Source organism: Aotus nancymaae, unplaced genomic scaffold, assembly GCF_030222135.1.
Source record: "Aotus nancymaae isolate 86718 unplaced genomic scaffold, 86718_ANA_hifiasm-v0.15.2.pri h1tg000016l, whole genome shotgun sequence".
In the NCBI taxonomy this organism is placed as follows: Eukaryota; Metazoa; Chordata; class Mammalia; order Primates; family Aotidae; genus Aotus; species Aotus nancymaae.
Window position 1 is genome coordinate 4,630,445 of NW_026988428.1, and position 7,341 is coordinate 4,637,785.

At 43.7% G+C, this 7,341-nt stretch overlaps 1 non-coding gene across 1 annotated transcript; it reads right to left on the reverse strand.

Annotated features, from left to right (window-relative positions):
* Nucleotides 1-387: 387 nt before the first annotated feature.
* Nucleotides 388-494, reverse strand: LOC135275448 (U6 spliceosomal RNA). The gene has a single exon (XR_010343081.1). It is a non-coding gene; the product is annotated as a U6 spliceosomal RNA (small nuclear RNA).
* Between the last annotated feature and the right edge of the window lie 6,847 nt (nt 495-7,341).

The window sequence follows — 7,341 nt, forward strand, 5'->3', positions numbered from 1 at the left end:
CACATTTGGATGACTTTGTTGTGGCTGATGCTGTTCGCTGTCTACCCAATGGCCACTCAGGGCTGCAATTCACTCAGCCCCAGGGATGAATCATAATGGAAGCCTCTTACTCCTTTGCCCATGGTTAGACTAGAGATAAGATGTAACCCAGCTCTGGGATATGAGAAATCATGCAAAGTCTGCTGAAGGCTTCTGGAAGGGTTTTCCTCCCTGATGAGAGAATCATATGGAGAGAAGGGGTTTTTGTATCTATCCCTTCCTCTTCCTTCATTCTTTTTTTGTAATGAAAATCACGATTTTGTTATTGGGTGCCACCTGTTTTTGCTTAACCTCACTATTTCCTTAGTGGTAGGTTAGCAGATACCGAAATGATCTTCGCAGACTGCACAAAATATGGAACGCTTCACGAGTTTCCATGTCATCCTTGCGCAGGGGCCATGCTAATCTTCTCTGTATCGTTCCAATTTTAGTATATGTGCTGCCGAAGCGAGCACTCTTCCTTCATTCTTGATGGGGTTGCCTGCATGTGAGGACATGATATTTTGAGCTGTGGCAAATATGAGGTAATAAACATGGGGACAAAAGGCAACACGCAGAGGATGGTTGAGGTGGAAGAATATAAAGATTTGGGTTTTTGGACTTAATTAAACTAAAAAGCTTCTACATAATAAAAGAAATAATTAGCAGAGTAAACAGACAACCCACAGAGTGGGAGAAAATCTTCGCAATCTATACATCCAACGAATGACTAATATCCAGAATCTACAAAGAACACAAATCAGCAAGAAGAAAACAATCCCATCAAAAAGTGCACTAGGACATGAAGAGACAATTCTCAAAAGAAGATGTACAAATGGCCGACAAACGTGAAAAAATTCTCAACATCACCAACGATTAGGGAAATGCAAATCAAAACCACAATGAGATACCACCTTACTCCTGCAAGAATGGCCATAATAAAAAAAAAATAGATGTTGGCGTGGATGCGGTGAACAGGGAACACTTCTACACTGCTGGTGGGAATGTAAACTAGTACAACCACTAGGAAAACAGTGCAGAGATTCCTTAAAGATCTAAAAGTAGAGCTACCATTTGATCCAGCAATCCCACTACTGAATATCTACCAGAGGAAAATAAGTCATTATATGAAAAAGATACTCGCCCATGCATGTTTATAGCAGCACAATTTGCAATTGTGAAAATATGAAACCAGTCCAAATGCCCATCAGTCAATGAGTGGATAAAGAAAATGTAGTATCTATATACCATGCAATAGTACTTAGCCATAAAAAAAGCATGAAATAATGCCAATCCTGGATGGAATTGGAGACTATTCTAAGTGAAGTAACTCAGAAATGGAAAACCAAACATCACATGTTCTCACTCACATGTGGGAGCTAAGCTATGAGGATGTAAAGGCAGAAGAATAATACAATGGACCTTGGTGACTCGAGGGAAAAGGTCGGGGGTGGCAAGGGCTAAAAGACTAGACACTGGGTACCGTGTACACTGCCTGGGTGACGGGTGCACCAAAATATTGGAAATCACCACTGAACAAATTATTCATGTAACCAAACACCACCTGTTCCCCAAAAATCTATTCAAATAAAAAAACTAAAAACATTTGTAAAATAAAGATCTGGGTTCTTGATGAAACTTTTTTTTTTTTTTTTGAGACAGAGTCTAGTTCTGTCACCTAGGCTGGAGTGCAGTGGCATAATCTCAGCTTACAACAATCTCCGCCTCCCAGGTTCACGTGATTCTCCTTCCTCAGCCTCTTGAGTAGCTGGGATTACAGGTGTGTACCACCAAGCCTGGCTAATTTTTTATATTTTTAGTAGAGACAGGGTTTCACCATATTGGCCAGGCTGGTCTCAAACTCCTGACCTCAAATGATCCACCTGCCTTGGCCTCTCAAAGTGCTGGGATTACAGGTGTGAGCCAACCATGCCTAGCCTGGATAGCATTTTTGAAACACAGAAATCAACTCTGGATTTCTTAAGTAAGGGATTAGTGTCCACATGGCATAAGTCATTTTGTTGAATTTACTGTTCCTTGCAGTCAAAAGCATTCCTACCTGTGAGACCTGCAGAGAACAATTTGTTTTTGATCTTAAATCTGATTCCTTTGCTTTGTCACACTAGAGATTCTTCTACTGCCTAAGAGGAGGGGTTCTACTGAGCATCAGTTTTAGAGTAGATCTGAAGAAGAGCCTAAACGCTCACTGTGTTTCATTATAAACTCTCCACTGTTTATAGCTTCTTATAGTAATCATTGTGAATAGTCACTTGAAAGAATACTATGACTATTTATAAATCTCTTTGATATATATTAATGTTATTTAACTTTAAAATTTTTTTTCACATTACAATTTAATAGACTCCCATCTGGTGTGGTTTTAGAATTTCTATACAGAAGGAACTTAAAAATGGCCCTTAAGTGGGAAGTGAGAGTGGGGTCCTGAAACTGCTCTGTACTCTTAAGATTGAGGGCTGGGTGCAGTGGCTCAGGCTTGTAATCCCAGCATTTTGGGAGGTTGAGGCAGGAGGATGGCTTGAGCCCAGAAATTTGAGATCAGCCTGGACAACATGTCAGGACCCTGTCTCTACAAAAAGTAGAAAATGAGCTGGGCGTGGTGGCACATGTCTGTAGTCTCAGCTACTCAGGAGGCTGAGGCTTAAGGATAGCTTGAGCCCAGAATTTAAGGCTGCAGTGAGCTATGATTGTGCCTCTGTTCTCCAGCCTGGGCTCCTGCTTGGGCCTGCCTTAGCTCCTCCCCATCCTCTGATAAAGTCAACTGAATATTGAATGCTTTACAATCTTTTTTTCATAAATGATTTCTTTTTTACTCCCTATTCCATATAAGGAAAACTAAGTGTTTCTCAATTTTCCTTTTTTTCATAAATTATTATTATTATTTTTGAGAAACAGGGTCTCACTTTGTTGCCCAGGTTGGTGTACAGTGGTGTGATCATTGCTTACTTCAGCCTCAAATCCTGGGCTCAAGTGATCCTCCTGCCTTCCAAGTAGCTAGGACTACAGGCACAAGCTACCACTTCTGGCTAATTTTTAAATTTTTTGGCGAGATGGCAGTCTCACTATATTTCCCAGCGCCTGGCATCAAGCAAAACTGTCACTTCGGCCTTCCAAAGCACTGGGATTACAGGCATGAACCACTGGGCCCAACCCAAGGTATTAATTTTGAGGGTTTTATGATGTGAGCCTCCAAGACAGGTAACTTGGTAGAATAATAGGGCGTTACGTCTGCATTGTCATTGATGCTGTCTAAATCACTTTATTTTGCAACATTAGATGATCACTGGCATTTAACTTTAAAAGAAATTCAGGCTCAGCAGGCTTACATAACTACACAAAACACACAGATAAACAGCAGAACCAGGTCTGCAACCATGGTCTTTTAACAGTACGAGCCTTTTCCTGCCAGAGAAGAGGAACAAAACACCAGAGGGTTTGGGGGGTAAAATGGGTCATCTCATCACTCAATGGATCTGAGTATCTAGCTCCATGTCAGGACAACGTATTTATCCAGAATATTCACTGGCTTTTGCCCTATATGTGCCTAAGTGATACTGACCAGTGTTAACCAGGAAGAACTTTAGATCTTTGAGGAGGATGGAGAAGAGGCAGGCATGTCCTCCAAGTCACCCCATACAAGTGGTTTGGAAGAGAATGTCTCCAACTTCTCAATAGGCATGTGGTCTCCGAAAAAGGGTCCTTGTCCCAAAGAAAGAGAAGAGTGTCTGCAGCAGCAGGCTGGCGGGCCAAGCGAGTGGAGGGTTTCAAGTCAAAGGCAGTGCTGGGTTTTCCAAGCCCAAAGGGAAACCAAGCTCCAGAGTAGACATGGAAAATTCGAGCAGAGCCAGAGTGGGAGCGAAGGGGAAAGAAAGCAAAAGGAAAACTCATGTTGACAGACTGACTGACTAAAAAGGTTCATACATAAATGTGAAGAGAAGGTGATTCTGACTTCTCCACTCAGGACCGGAGTAATGACGTAATCAGCATAAGTGAGACAGAGTGGTCTGGCACACATGCCAAGAATGTGGGTTGGAGGAGCCTGGGTTATTCCAGGTTGCCATGGTTTTTAGCCAAAAGTAATAGAGCCAGGCAGGGAAAGGAGGCAGCCTTATGCCTCCAGGATGTCAGCGCATACTCTGAGGTCCAGGACAAAGGAGTCTTGTTTGTTCCCTTACTGTGTTGGCCAATGAGCACAGCTAGGCATAGAGTGTAATGTTCAAAGGCACAGGGTCTACAACTGGACAGCCTGGAGTTCAAATCCTGGCTCTGCCATTTACTTGCCGTGTGATTTTGGGCAAGTGACTTAACCTCTCGGTGTCGCACAGTGTTCACCTGTAGGCTAATTAGAGCACCTGATAGGGTGATTGTGTGAATTAAATAAGACATAGTCTGAAAGGCGCTTAGCCTAACACCTGGGACAGAGTCAAAGCTCAATTTTTACGTATTCTTTTTCATAACAAAGTATGTACTGGGGCGAAACCAGAAAGACTAAAAGAAGTAGGAGAGCAGTCAACACTGATTTTGTGTGTGTCATAAAAATACATTGAATCAATGGATGGGGATGACGTGAAGACTAAAAATAGAGTCTGGGCCAGGCACAGTGATTCGCACCTGTAATCCCAGAATTTTGGGAGGCCAGGGTGGGAGGACCATTTGAGGTCAAGAGTTTGAGACCAGCCTGGGCAACATAGTGAGACCCCCTCTCTACAAAAAATACAAAAAAATTAGCCAGGTATGGTGGTGCTCACTTGTAGTTCCAGCTAAGGCTAAGACAGGAGGGTTGCTTGAGCACAGGAGTTTAAGGTTATAGTGAGCTATGACAGCACCACTGCACTCCAGCCTGGGTGACAGAGAGACACTGCCTTAAAAAAAAAGAGAGAGAAAAGAAAAAGAAGAAGAAGAATCAGTACATCAGTCTCAGACAACAAAGCAGATGAAGTCGTCTGGAATATTTTTACTAAGGAAATGTTTGGTTTGAGTTAGGTCAGGTTGAAAGGAGAAATTGTGAACCCCCAAACTACCACCTGGAAAAAGGAGACACCTGTGTGACACAGATTTTCAAATAAATGCTCACGCATGGAGAGAATATCTTTGTTTTTAAAAAGCAGCAATTATCACACTATAAAATATGACTCCAGAAAGGGCTGTGCCATTTACTGTCTGACCCAAGATTAAACTTCCTTACACCTTTCCTCATCCATAATCATACAGGGAAAACAATCACACCAACTTCACAAGGTTGTAATGGAGATCGAATCAACGAATCTGCATCGAAAATCTGAATCTGCTTAGAAAAATGGCAGGCACGGTGTTACCTCTGCTTATCCTAGACCACAAAAGCCACCTCTGTGTGTCGTGCCAGTGTCACCAACTCATCCGCGATCTACCACATCATAAGAGCCACCTTTAATATTTCATATCTTCTTCCAATCTTTCCCCATGCATATATAGTCATGAAAACATTTATCTATTTCTCAGAGAAAGGATTCCTCTGTAATAGTTTCTTAGGGACCTGCTTTTTCACCTAGCAACCTATAGCAAAGCGCTTCCCAGTTGCCATAGGTTGCTAGGTGTCTCCACCGCCTTCAGGGATCATGGTCACCCTCTCTGGGGATTTGCCCTGGGTCTCAGCAGGGGCAGCGCCTGTTTCAGCAGAGGCTTTTCATGTCTCGGCTGCTGCTTCTCACTCTCCCAGGCGCATCTGCTTGCCTGCCTGCTGCTCCCTTCCTGGCTCTGCAGGCCTGTGACCCCTCCGTGTAGGGCAGCTGCACCACACTAACCCCCACAGAGGGCTCAATCAGGGAAGTTTTACTTTCTTGTATTGCTTATCTCTCAATTTTCCAAAATAGCACCAACAAAGTCTGTGCATACTTAACAGACTTTTCCAAAGGATTAAGAGTAGCCAGGTGCGGTGGCTCACACCTGTAATCCTAGCACGTTGGGAGGCGGAGGCAGGTGGATCACCTGAGGTCAGGAGTTCGAGACCAGCCTGGCCAACATGGTGAAACCCCATCTCTACTAAAAATACAAAATTAGCCAGGCATGATGGTGCATGCCTGTAATCCCAGCTACTTGGGAGACTGAGGCAGGAGAATTGCTTGAAGCGACGAGGCAGAGGTTGCAATGAGCCAAGATTGCACCATTGCACTCCAGCCTGGGCACCAAGAGTGAAACTCCATCTCAAAATAATAATAAAAAAAAAGATTAAGGAGAACCTAAGAAGAGGCCCAGTGTCATGGCTCATGCCTGTAATCCCAGCACTTTGGGAGGTGGAGGCAGGAGGATCGCTTGAGCCCAGGCAATCGAGACAAACCTAGACAACATGGCAAGACCTCATCTCTAAAATAATTTGTTTTAAATGAGCCTGTATTGTGGCACACGTCTGTGTCCCAGCTACTCGAGAGGCTGAGGTGGGAGGATCACTTGAGCCTGGGAGGTAGAGGCTACAGTGAGACATGATTGTATCACTGCACTCCAGCGTGGGAGACAGAGTAAAACCCTGTCTGCAAAAAATTAAAAAATAAAAAATTTTTTAAAAAATGAGAAAAGAAAAAACCTTAAAATTTGTTAACTGTTTATTGAATCCAAGTGGGTGAAAAAAGTATGGCCCTCCTAGGAAGTCCCCTCATTGGCATACCCAGCCTCACTCCTGCTTCCCAGTTTTGGGGAACTTTCTCCTAGTCTCCCCCTGCCACGCCCACACCATTACCCAAGCAAACTGGCAACCCTCAACCAGGCACAATTCAACCATCAGAGGTAGTTTGATCAACAAGGTGCTTCAAAAAGATTCTTTCTTTTGAGTGAGTTGTCATCATTTGAAAACCAGGAGATTTTATGTATAAGCCTAGACTTCCAGCTTCTATTAAAGGATGAAAAGTTCTGGCATATTCCTATATGGTAGCAATTTTGAGGCTGAGCAGCTCTTGCTCCACATAGATGGGACATGCGGCCACCAGGTGGCCTTGGGCTCCATTGGTGTGCAGCATGTGGTACTGGGTGGTATCACTTGTTTTTCTACCTGCCTGGATCCTGTAGAAATATTTTTTTTTTTTGGAGACCAAGTCTCACTCTGTCACCCAGGCTGCAGTACAGTGGCACGATCTCAGCTCACTACAACCTCTGCCTCCCAGGTTCAAGCAATTCTCCTGCCTTGCCTCAGCCTCCTGAGTAGGTAGGATTACAGGCACCTGCCACCATGCCCAGCTAATTTTTTTTTTTTAAGTAGAGACAGAGTTTCACCTGTTGGCCCGGTTGGTCTCGAACTCCTGACCTCAAGTGATCTGCTCACCTTGGCCTGCTGGGATT